The sequence below is a fragment of the Larus michahellis genome, chromosome 4 (assembly GCF_964199755.1).
Source record: "Larus michahellis chromosome 4, bLarMic1.1, whole genome shotgun sequence".
NCBI classification, from domain to species: domain Eukaryota; kingdom Metazoa; phylum Chordata; class Aves; order Charadriiformes; family Laridae; genus Larus; species Larus michahellis.
The window spans coordinates 44702204-44715451 of NC_133899.1; the positions used below are offsets into that span (position 1 = coordinate 44702204).

At 37.1% G+C, this 13248-nt stretch overlaps 1 protein-coding gene across 14 annotated transcripts in view; it reads right to left on the reverse strand.

Annotated features, from left to right (window-relative positions):
- The window catches only part of LRRC4C (leucine rich repeat containing 4C), a 567176-nt gene that overhangs the window by 280396 nt on the left and 273532 nt on the right, over positions 1–13248 (reverse strand). Inside the window, exon 1 of one of the 14 annotated variants that reach the window (XM_074584308.1) lies at positions 10690–10862. The exons of the other annotated variants lie outside the window; for them this stretch is intronic. The gene's annotated coding sequence lies outside the window, so the exon portion shown is untranslated. Of the gene's footprint in view, positions 1–10689; positions 10863–13248 lie in introns of those variants that run through there. 14 annotated transcript variants of the gene reach the window in all.

Consider the following 13248-nt stretch of genomic DNA (forward strand, 5'->3'; position numbering starts at 1 on the left):
ATTGACATGCCTGCTTTCCACAAAAATTTTACAGATTCTTAAATCCCACCTTGGGTACGTAAACAGCTTTTATAGTATAGCTAAAGTCAACTGCACTATATTCCTTTTTGATTCCACGTGCATAAGTGTGCCTTTGTGGAGTGTATTTGATGATCACTAATCTAATTTCCACAGCTGCAATTTTTTGTCCTTCAAACTTACTTTAAGATTCAGCCATACAATCTTATTTGAATTCATTGGAATAGGTCATTCCAAATTTTCAAAAAGCTTGTTTGTGGGGGAAAAGGGTATAAAACAAGAAATATGCTTAATGGGTGTATGTAGACAGTGAACTCTAGACACCACTGAAAAATACTCTTTTCATCATTCAGGAAACGTAGAGAGGAATATGAGAAATGTCGAGAGGAAAAATGCAGAGACGAATAACACAGAATTATACAGACATACAAAACAACCATTTTGACAATTGCTTATGTTTCCTTGTTCATTACTGAAATGAAGAATTTCAGCACCAGCAAAAAACCAAGCAGCTTACACTTCCTTTGCCTTCCCTTTCTGGTGATAATTCTAGCACAGGAAGAGAAATTTCTCTTCATGCTACTGTAACACTTGTGCTGATGAACATAGAGAAAGCAGCAATCACTGGCTTTAAGTCAAATCTACAGCTTTCATGCCCACTTTACAAAAAAATACTAGTTCAACCTGAATTTACCACTTTAGGAAAGACAGTGAATGCTAGATCTAGGAGTGGTACTGGCTTAATATATTCAGCTTATTTTCTCACGTGTGCTTTTGATTACCTCAGTACTATACAAATTTGTTCCTTAGGTACTGAATCTGACAAAGAAGAGTTATTTTTAAAAGCAGCAATGTCAATGAGAAGGATTCTTAGCAGATATTAGGGCCTACTCTTAAGTGCTTTACACATAAAAGAAGCCGGAATGTATTTTAGGATCAGAAACCTCTGCTGTATATCTAATTACTGCTCTTTGCTTGGCCCAGATTATCTTTAAAAATGTATTTTCTACAACGACATCCAAAGCATTTTTAACTAAACCAAAGGATTAGGCTTTGTCTATTTTCTTTCGTACATATATCCTGCAAATTAATTTGTTTCAGATTCAGGAAGCTGTTCAGAAGTCTCCTTAACTTTTCTACTTTAAAATGTATACAGAATGTGTATATATTTCTCTCATGCCACACTGTACAATTAAATTATAAGTAAAATTATGAGGCCTTAATGTTTAACCAAGAGTCATGCTTTCACTTCAACCTTTGCACTAGTTCTTTCAGCCTCCCAGATACATTTGTCACTATCTTATGACATGGATACTTTATTTCAAACATTTAGAGAAGTATGTTGGATATATGAAAATACATGAGTAATAATTGGTTCTAGGTAAAAATACTCATATAAATCTCTGTTTAGTGATATCCAAAAGTTTCATTTAAAAAATAAGCTTGATTTCAGGAGTTTTTCATGTTTAAAATATTGCTAAAAGTAATACAAAAATAGTCAGTCATATGACTTTTAAAACAAAATTAATTTCTTATCTTTGACTAGAAACTATTTCAAAGTATATTTAGTAATTGTTAATAACTTATTAAGTTTATTATTCAAAATCAGTCATGTTGTGTAAAACATTATACTTACAGTAATTAAGTTTTAGAGTAACTCAAACTATCCATCAACTTGGGGAAATACAGCACATCATGCAAGGGAAAAAGTGCTGTTTGGAGAAGTGGGATGCCCATAGAAAAACACTTTAAGAGGTAGAAGGCTCAATCGTATTATTTCATCTGCCAGATGAACTCTCTAAATACCATTTTCTGGGAGGGTGATAGATATGTCATCAGCACAACCATTACTTCTTGCTCTGCTTCCGGTCTGCATGAAATTTAGGCCCTTGTTTCAAAAATTCCACTGCTTTTATAGAAAAAAAGTCTGAAATTAAGCATTTCTCCTTGGTTCATTCAACCTGACATGACAAATTAAAAATTTTTGTGTTGGGAAAATCTAAAACCATTTAATTATGTTATTTTTCAGCTTGGCTACTGAACAAAGAATTAAATTATGTGAATAAGTTATCTGTATAGGTCGACATGCTATTAAGTCAAAACATGAGCAAACGTAAAGCATTTTTCAATTGGGTGCAGTGAATCTGTGCCAACAGTTGAATACCATACCATAAAATAGTATTGCATAGAAGAGAGAGTTTAGTGGGGGTCATTCCACTTCAGCATTCTTTACCAGGATTTTATTCTTCAAGAGAAAGAGCTATCTACTTGAAAATAAGTAATCAAATTTGATAATAAGTAATCAAAATGAAAAAACAGACCACTTGCCACTAGATAGCAAACAAAGCAGGTTTATATTCTATTATGGTTTCCCCTTTAGGATCTCAAAAGCTTACAAGTGTTGTATTTGGTAGAAACGACACTCCGCTGCAAATTTTGACTAAGAAACTAATAGACTAACAAGTTAAACCTTTGTTGCACTTGCTGCCTTTTGAAAGCAATCCCATGAGAATAAGAACTGAAAAAATAAAATGACATTGTTTGTTGATTCTAGTCTAGTTTATCAGTCTTTGAAGTACTGGATCTCTAACACAGGCAAAGGAAGAAGTCAACAAACCTCATGATTGTGAAAATATCGTTCTGTAGGCAAACTTGATATATGATAGTGCTGCATATGGACAGCCTGAAAAAGACTGCGAAGATACCTCAGAGAAAATATGTTTTCTCTGTTCATCTCAATGGAGCTGTTCACATTAACAATCCTCTCTAGAACTCAACAGTCCGTTGTAACAAATATGATGTGAAAGTCACAGGTCTTCACACTTCACTGATACTACAAATAAGAACCTTGCAGAATTTCATGGAAGCTCGTTTGCACTTAAAGCATTGCATTATATGCAACTTCAAATGGTGAGGGTTGCAAAGGCAGCTTTACTTGAGTTGAATAAATTTTCTATAAGAAAGTATTGAGGGAACATAACTGAGTTCAGTTCTATTTCAGTAGCTGCCTCCGAGTATTTCTGAGAGCAACGCTGATGAAGATTAACTATCTTAAGAGACCTGCCTGGTCTGACTTACAAAAAGACACTACATCCACACAGAATCTGGCATACTGTCTAAACTTCTGTATTTTTCTGATGTGACAAGGGTGTTGGTTGGCAATGTCAGTCTTTCCAATGTGATTTTCTCTTAATTGTTTTTGCCCACTCAGAGCCCCTAAAACATTCAATCCAATGTCAATCATCGAATCACAGAATGGTTTGAGTTGGAAGGGACCTTAAAGATCATCTAGTTTCAACCCCCCTTCTATGGGGAGGCACACCTTCCACTAGACCAGGTTACTCAAAGCCCCATCCAACCCGTCCCTGAACACTTCCACAGATGTCAGCAAAAAATGAAATACAAGTGGCATTATAGCTTATAAACTTGTTGTCAAATCAGGCCAAAGCATATATTTTAGTTCTTTCCAATTGAACACATAGGTCTTCTTTATTAGTAGATGTTCAATATGTCAAATGGAAAACTTTTGTTTTTCTACTTGGAATGATTATTGATTTCTACATTTGATAACCAAGTAAAAAATAAGATGAAGTCATTACAAAACTTCAAAAGTATATAAAAGTCTCTCAATTGATTTAGATAACCAAGGTTTGTGCAGTGCTTTTTTGTGAACAGGACTGTGATGAAGTAGTTGATGATATTCAGAACATGGTCCTCCACAGAACAGAGCAGAAGAAATAAGGAGTCAGCCAAAACAAAGAGGAACTTCTGAAGCTGATCTAAATGCTACACAAAGACAGTCTTATTTCTTTACAATTATGTAAATCTGAGTCTTTACCAAACTGCAGAAATTGTGTTTCCCGTTTCATACTTGGTAAAAACGAAAGTTTTTGTCAGTTTGTTAGTTTTCACTTTAACTCAGCTCGAATTGCTGTGTTTTTTAAAATTAACTAAGAGCTAATCAAGGGGATTTTAAGAAGTGATTTATTAGGACAATCAAGCAGGACCCCAGCTCCTACACGCTCTTTAAATTCCTAAACTTTTAAAAGATAAAGTGGGTATGTTTTCACATAAGATATTCGGGCCTGTTTGAAAGTGGAAGAAGAACAAGGAAAGATCTCTGACAGTATAAGTGGGGAGCATACCTGAAGATTTCTAAAAGACTGTGTGACTATTCTTTTTGGAAGTGAAATACTTGATTACACACAAAAATAAGGCAGGGAAAAAACTCAAAGTATCATCTAGTCTATCTTCACAAGGTATATATATTCTTAAAACATTCCTGATCGGTATTGTTTAACATGCCCTTAATAACCTCCAGGAAGTGTGGGACCTTAGTTTTCAGATCAACCTAGGTTTTAGACCTGTACCTCTTAGATTGTTTAAAACTTTTAAAAGATAGCAGTGTGTTTGAGATTCTGCTGTTAAGAAGAGAACATGAGAATTAAAATACTTCTCTAATAAATGTGTGTCTTCTTGTAGGAAATTTAATCTTTTTTTCCATTCCCCTCCCCTCAAAAAATATTTCCTTACTACCAACACATAGGACAGAAATGACACTATTTATTCCTATCAACAGACTAGAAATTTGAGCATGCAAAACTTGAGTTGTTCAGGGAAGTGTCATGATCAAACCCAAAGCCACCCAGGGCAGAGGTTTCAAGTATCATCCTCCTGGATTTATGATTATGAATTTACCTACGGGGATACTGGAGTTTTCCTTAATTTTGATCTCCTGTACATCTCTAAGCAGGAGCCCTATTGAGATCTGCCAAACCAGGGAGGCAGTCAGTTGTCCTAGCTGACACAATCAGAGCAGTGTGTGCAGATGGCACAGAATATGCTGCAGTGAACCATTAACATATGCTTATGTCTAGGCAATACAGATATTTTACTCTTCCTGTTTCTATGCTGTTCTCTTGAAATTGAGATTTTAATGTTCAATTAGTACATTTAGTAAGTAGTATAAAATACTCAGTTATTCAAAGAAAACATAGGGGAAAAGGTCTGCAAAGTTTACGTAAGTTTATTTTCTTCCAGTATACACATTGGTTTCCTGCCATAGAATTAAAAGTCAACTTTTCAGGAAGGTAAAGAAAAATATATCATCCTCTAGGCTCTTTGATTGACAGAGGAAAGCTTAGAAATATATAGCTTCTTAGCTCACTGATGCTTACATTGAAGTTATCATCTCTGAAACACCATCAGCAGAAAGAGTAAGAGATCACACACTTAAATAAATACAGTACTGTATCCTGGGTTTTTGTGATGGGTGTGTACTTCACTGGTTTTATCTCTGTGGACCTCTGTGTTGACAGCTGGAAGGAAAGTCAAGACACCCTGATATAGCGTTAGGTTGTAAAGTAAAACAGAACAGCAGTGTAGAGAGGAAACATTCTGTTGTTTTCAGGAGTTCTGGAGCCTCTGAGCCCTGCCACCTTAAGAAACTGATTCATGCCATTACTGATGAGCTGTCACTCTATTCAAGTTTTATTAGAAAAGTGCTTTAAGACTGCTTGCTTGAAATTCACACTCGCACGGAAAGGCTCACACATGCTATCTAATATAGGGTTTGTCTTTCATTAAAATGATTATTGATTAGATGTAAAGACCAAATTTACTAATCCGCTTGTAGAAAGCAGGTTGTTCAAAAAAAGCACAAGTCTTACATCATTAGTAATGCTGACAGCTCCTATTGTTTCAGCACACATCTTTTTATGCTAGGTTTATCTTTAAAGTACTGCTCCAAGAAGGAATTTATTTTGAAAAATCTTAATTTTCACACTTTTTTTTCAGGAACCAGATTCTAATGCTACATTTATAGAAAGGAGGAAAAACCCCAACTAAACAAACAAAAAAAAAAAACCCCAAAAACTCAAACTTGAAAATAATATCCAACTTCTTAGAGATTCAGAAACCAATGGAAGAGAGGTTCTTAGGATGTGATTTAGGGTTTTAAATGCTTCAAATGGTGGTAATGTTCAATTGTGTTAATCCAGTTGAGCACAGATTGTCACCAGCTTCTGTATACTCAGATAAAATCTAAAAAATAGAATGTTATCTTATGTCAGGAACAAGTTCTTCATTAAAACAGTTTAATATGGCTTTTTCTGACATGTTTAATTACTGAAATATTTTGCCACTATATCCCTAGAATCAACAGTGTTTTTTGCATAAATTCTCCGAAAGAACATAGTTTGTCATGGCTTAGTTTTTAGCAGTGTTTAGTTCTTATTACTCTGAATAAGCTTCATTAAATTAATTGACTTAGCTGGAACCACTCACAGTAGTTAACGTTTGCAGCATTGCAAGAATTAGCTGTACTGAAAGAGTTGAGAACAACACAATTATTTCTGCCTATAGTGAATAAACCTAGCAAGCTATTTGATTTATGATGCATCAATACAATAAATTGGCTGAAAAGATATAACTGGCATAGCTTTTTATAATGACAGTGCACACACATCAAGAACATCAAGGTTTATATTTTCTGAGCTTTACTAAGAAAGTACTAAGTGTATTGGTAAGTCTTCCATTCTCTTATCTAAAAAATACATCAACTAAACAGATAACAATTCTACCTAGAGCCACTACTTACCAGGAAAGAAGAGTGGTCTTATGCTTACGATCCTGTCATGGAGCTCCTTCATATCTGTACTCTATTTCAGACTACTTATGCAACCTTAGGCAAGTGGCTTTATTACATCCAGCCTCAGTTTCCTGAGGCTCAGTTTCCAACTGTGTGAATAATACAATTGGCTTCTGCAAGAATTTTGCTGGGTTTGGATGGCTTGAACATAACACAGCAACATACTCTAAATATGCAGTTGGGTTTTTTAGAGGTCTAAGAAACCAGTAGTTAAAACATAATAAATAAAAAAATAATTATAAATAATATAATAAAGGAAATTTACAGGCACTAAGCCCTGTGTACTCAAGTTTTGTCTCAACTATTTTTGGGAAAACAGACTTAATAACGTTTTCTAAAATTATCCTTTCATTATGAGGATAAATTTACTAACATCTGGGACACACACTGTGCTCCAATATGAAGTAGGAAAGAAAACCACAGAAGTGTGAGAATCTTCACAGATAAGGAGCCAATTTCTCTAAATTGATTTGCTTTCAGGATTTAATTTTAATTACCATAAACCCAAGCTTCAGGTTTTCCATCAATATTCACAACTTTGACGTATCACTTGTGCACGTGGTTTTAAACACGAAGCGGACATCACTTCCATGGCTAAGTCAAACCGTGACACCGTCCAAAGTGGTCTCTCTTCCATGAGAACGAATGGGAGACAGTCAACCAAAATTCAGAAAATTCCATCTCTGATTCTTCATCAGAGAAATATCCTTGAAAATAATCAGTTTCTAAAGAACTGTCATCCCAACTTGGTGACAATACCCCTGCCATCTGCTACTTCCATTTTGAAGGACCTGTGAGTGCCCTCAGTAGGAAATCACCTTTCTTTGTCTGCCAAAACTGTTTTATCTCCTCTGTATTTCTCTTCATGTCTCCTTTTTCTTGTATGACTAATTTATGATCTATCCCCTTCTTGGGCAGCACCAGCCTCATTAAAACTGACTCCTGTTGCCTTGGCTGAGTGTGGCTTCAATGGGAAAGCAACATCTGAGTGCACTGGTTGACCTGAAACTTACTCTTTAACTCCAGCCCAATCAGCTGTCAGATTTCTATCAAAAAGCAGGCTCACTGTAAGAAGGGAAAGCTTTATCTACACTACTTAATTAGATATGTTTTAATAAAGACATGACCTACTGTCTCTCTTCCCACCTGCAAGCACTATAATTAAAGTTTCTCTGACAGAAAAGTAAGCTATTTTTGTTCTCACGCCATTTTTAAAAATTGAATACGATTCTGCAGGAACATGAGAAGAAAAAATGAAAATATGTCAACTCTAATACTATGAAAATTTTGTATTTTTATTGTGAACACACAGTTAAGCATTTAAATCAGTAAACAACCAACCAGGCAAACAAAGGTAGCAACTATTCTAGAAATTCTGGGTGGCACCTTGGTCTTTTTGATCTAGTCAGTAGGAACATTTGTTGTGTAGAAGCACTGAAAATCAACACACTTTTGTTTATTTCCCCACATATGAGTACTCAAGGTCCTTAGCATCAAAACTATCTGGACTTCCAAAAGTTCCAAATACCTAATGCTTCTTACTTATGTCAATACATGCGTAAAAAACTCAATTACACACATGATTCAGCGATGGTTTTAGGAATGAATCTGTGTATATTGATTTGTTTAGTTTGATGTAGAACTGACAAAACAACTAACATGGGAAAAAACCAACCCGCTGAGTGAATATGAATTTCACTGAAATGAAGGAAAACCCCACTTTTTCATTTTGGAGTTGTTTCTATTCCTGAAATTAAATAATTAATTTAAAAAAAGTAAAATGTTGCAAAAATCAAAATGTTCCAATTTTGAAAATGATAAAAGAAATATAACTTCTCTAAAGTGATTTAGTTTACCAAATTGAACACAGGTTTGATAAATCCCTAAAATGCTATGTTAGGAAAATAATCTATTCACAAATACACACAAAGCAAAGTGAACGAGCAACCTTATCCCAAAACTGAGAATCTCTGCTTTTATTTATTGTTGATATGCAGGGGAGACAAATTATGGATATGAGAGTTTCCAACCAGAGGAAAAGCAGCTTATTCCCCAACGAACAGGAATATAAACATAAAAAAAACGCAATCACAAGCATAAGTTAGTGAAATTCAACTGTGTATATATATAGCGATTACACTTTGTGTTTCTTGCCTTTTTCACAGTCTAGCTGACAGAGGAAAAACAAAAACTAATGTCTCTATTATAGATGGCTAATAACCTGAAGCTCTCATTCCAAACTGCTCTTAGTTTTATTCTTACAGTGTTTTTCAAGGAGACTAAAAGTCAACGAGTTTCAAAGAAAAAGGGTTTCAACTTCTTCATATCCAGTTACTGACATACTGCGTGAATGACAATGATGAGATGAAGCCAACCAAAAAAGACAAGATGTGTAACAAAAAGCCGCAGGCCAGTTGGTACACTACCAGATACTCTCAGCACATTCCAGGAAACACATACATAAGTCAGTGAGCGAAGTTATTTCAAATGAAGTGATGGAAAAGAGTGTGCCTTAGCAGACTGCCTTTAAAGGGCTCAGCACAAAACCAGCATTCATAGCAGCAGTCGATGTGCCACTTTAAGTAAAACAGTTCCTGGTAACTGAAATCCTTAATGGATAGTAAGCTTCAACTCTCACATGCAGAAGAATTGTTAAGTCTTTCATCACATTTCTGAGCATAAAACCTAATCTCATCAAGATGTACCAACAGATAACACAGAATATTCACTATGGTTAAATAATTCAGACTGAACTGAAGTCTTCTCATAAAGGACTGACCTGTAAAGATCAGCAACAAAGGGAATATCATGGGTTAGAAACTGAACCCAAGTCAAAATCAGCAGCCTTAATGAAAAAAGTAATTATGAAACTTCAACATATAGACTAGAAATTGTCTTTGAGACAAAGGAAATTGTATTTTTACTTTACCCTGCCCTGGTAAGGCTTCAGCTCAGAATTATCTCTTTAATGGGAAGCCACATTGCTAAAAAGATGTCAGTCAGTTTGAGTGAGTCAAGAGAAGAAAGTGAACATTGATCTAGAATCCATACTCTGTGACAGTAAATGAAAGGAATAGCCATTTGTCACTTTAGACAAGACACTACTGAGGAATGTAAAAAAACATTACGACGAGCTTAAACTATTCTCAGCAAGCATTCTCAGTAGGCTAAAATGAAATATTATGTAATTGCCACAAAGACGACACACTTTGGGAGGATTTCTGCAAGTAAGCACCACTGGAACACATTGCCTAGTCAGCATCACTAATTTTCTAAAATCCAGTTAGATGTGGAGGAGGATAGAGAGATGTCCAGACATGGGCTGGAGGACCTTCTGGTACCCTGTCATACCTTTTTTATGCATCAGAAAGCAATTTTTTTTCTGAGGTTTAACATGTCATTTAAACAGTAATTTTTTTTTACTATATCTCATTTTCAGCAGTCTCAGACAGAAAGTGAAATTTGGAAATTTCAGCAGTGCAAATTTTCTCCTCTCTCTCTCATTCTCCGTTCTTCTACTCTGTTAAACAAGGCCCCTCATTTTGATGCAACCATAATACTAATTCTGAAATGTATAAATTTCTTTTAACAATGTATAACCTCCAAAAAAAAGGGCTTTTAAGTACTATCTTCACTTCTTCAGTGTCTGAAAACCGTGTAAGAAATTCAGGCTTTATTACTACATTTCCCAGCTTTATTTCATCTTTGGATTTACTTAGTACAATGCAACAATCCGCATTTATGACAAATGGGCAGAAGCATTAAATGCAGCTCTTGCATACAACATCCAATGAGATCTATACGAGATGTGACTGCCTGTATCCTTCCCTGCTAACCTTGCCATTCTCCATTTCTCAGGAAAAAGATGCATTTGCATTATTGCGCTAGTGCTATTGATTTATATTCAGTAAAATCCCTGCTAAGTATTTGATTGCATTACAACAAGAAGAAAGAAACAGAGTTTCTTCTACAAGTCATGAATACACTAATACCTGCATAGTAATGAAGAGCAGTAATATTACCTTTCAAACGCCATCCCTATGACTGAACTGTCCTTGAGAAAGTTCAGGTCCTGTGTAACAGCTGGATGCCCACATGCTTCCATCTCAGAATAATGCTTTACAGAGGGTAAAATGTAACATACAGCAAAATCAGCACATTCCAAACGGGCTCCCACTCCGAGCACAACATAGTGCTGGCCTGTGTACAGCAAAACAGACAATAGGAAAGTCCCCAGTCAATTCCTCCAGAGACAGGTGAAGCTACTATGTTTAACAAAGGTAGCAGTTCAGACTCTGAATTATTCAATCAGTTTTAGAATAGGGAGGGAAACAGTTACGTCAGTTCATATTTGCATTTTGGGTTATTCTAGGGAAGTCCAGACCTCCAGATATATCCAGAAGACAACAGAGAATCAGATTGGCTGTAAAAATCAAAATCAAATCTGAATCCAAAGTCAACCTTCGGCAAAGCTAACAAATGTCGTGATACAAAGCCAGTGTAGCCCTTTTTCTTGGTAAAAAGTATGGTGTAATCAATATCACAGGCCAAAGCAGGCACAGACAGTGTTACCTACAGAGCAGCTGGGAGTTCCATTTTCTTACTGAGTTGCCTCCTGCGCTAGAAGTGACCCCTTGCAAAGGAAAAACTGTGATCTACCCAAAAAACTGCAGTTAGAATTCTAAGTAAATGAAAATGTCAAATGTCTTACTTGCAATTATCTATCTTTTCATTCATCATCTTTTTTGAACAGTAGGTTGTCAGGTACAGGCCCCTGAAGAATTTCAATTGCTGTTTAGAGTAGTGACTTGTGGAAACTCACATCTCAGTGTTTGGTCTAGCCTCCTAGCTATGATTTATTGTGAGAGGCCATCCTTCATCACCAAGGTTTCCTGTAGTGTGATGAGTTAAGATGCACTAGTGGAATACTACAAAACAGTCATTATTTAGAGCAACCTTGAGAATTCACACACTTGTGTACCATGGAGGGTAAAGATTGTCTCTTTACCTGTTTGTAAACACCAAACGATTGTGGGGGGTTGACCCTGTCTGAATGCCAGGTGCCCACCGAAGTCGTTCTATCACTCCCCCTCTTCAGCTGGACAGGGGAGAGAAAACATAAAAAAAAGGTTCTTGGGTCGAGATAAGGACAGGGAGAGATCATTCACCAATTACCATTAAGGGCAAAACGGACTCAACTTGGGGAATTAATTTAATTTAATCAATCAAATCAGAGTGCAATAATGAGAAATAAAAAACCCACATCTTAAAAACACCTTTCCCCCACCCCTCCCTTCTTCCCGAACTCAGCTTCACTATTGATTTTCTCTACCTCCTCCCTCCCCCCAGCGGTACTGTGGAATGGGTGTTGTAGTCCATCACACATTGTCTCTGCCACCTCTTCCTCCTCACACTCTTCCCCTGCTCCAGCATGAGGTCCCTCCCAGGGGAGACAGTCCTCCACGAACTTCTGCATCGTGAATCTTTCCCATGGGCTGCAGTTCTTCATTAATTGCTCCATTGTGGGTCCGTTCCACTGGGTGCAGTCCTTCAGGAACACACTGCTCCAGGGTGGGTCTCCCACAGGGTTACAAGTTCTGCCAGCAAACCTGCTCCAGTGAAGGGTCCACACTCTCTACAGCTCCCCAGGTCCTGCCAGGAGCCTACTCCAGTGCAGGCTCTCCATGGGGTCACGGCCTCCTTCAGGCATCTACCTGTTCCAGCGTGGGGTCTTCCATGGGCTGCAGGTGGATATCTGCTCCACCTTTAAATCCATGGGCTGCAGGGGGACAACCTGCTTCACCATGGTTGTCACCATGGGCTGCAAGGGAATCTCTGCTCTGGCGCCTGGAGCACCTCCTCCCCTTCCTTCTTCACTGACCTTGGTTTCTACAGAGTTGTATTTCTCACATATGCTCACTCCTCTCTTCTCACTGCTGCTGGTCTTGCACAGGTTTTTTTTCTCCCTTCTTAAATATGTTATCACAGAGGCACTACCACCATCGCTGATGGGCTTGGCCTTGGCCAGGTGCGGTTCCATGTTGAAGCTATCTGGCATTGGCTCTATTGGACATAGTGGAAGCTTCTAGAAGCTTCTCACAGAAACCAGCCCTGTAGCCCCTCCTCTATCAAAACCTTGCCAGGCAAACCCCATACACAAGCCTGGGAATTTCTGATTTTATTCATTAGCATATTCATTAACAATCTGCTGTTCCATAGCAGTGGGGTTTTTTTCCCCCTTTCTTAAATATGTTACCACAGAGACGCTACTGCTGTCACGGATTGGCTCAGCCTTGGCCAGCAGCTCTGTCGGACATAGGGGAAGCTTCTAGCAGCTTCTTCCAGAAGTCTACCCCTGTAGCCCCCTCCTACCAAAACCTTGCCACTCAAACTCATCTTTAATCTCTATCAGATTAGCCATTGAGACCGTGAAGGAGGTAGCATTTATTTTCCCAAGCACACATTCTATAATTTATCACGTTCACTGAAAGAGAGTAGCAAATAGTTTAACTTGCAAGACCTTCAGGCAAAACCACAAACTTTCTCTGTACTATTATTAGTTTTGAAAATAGGCCTTAGGC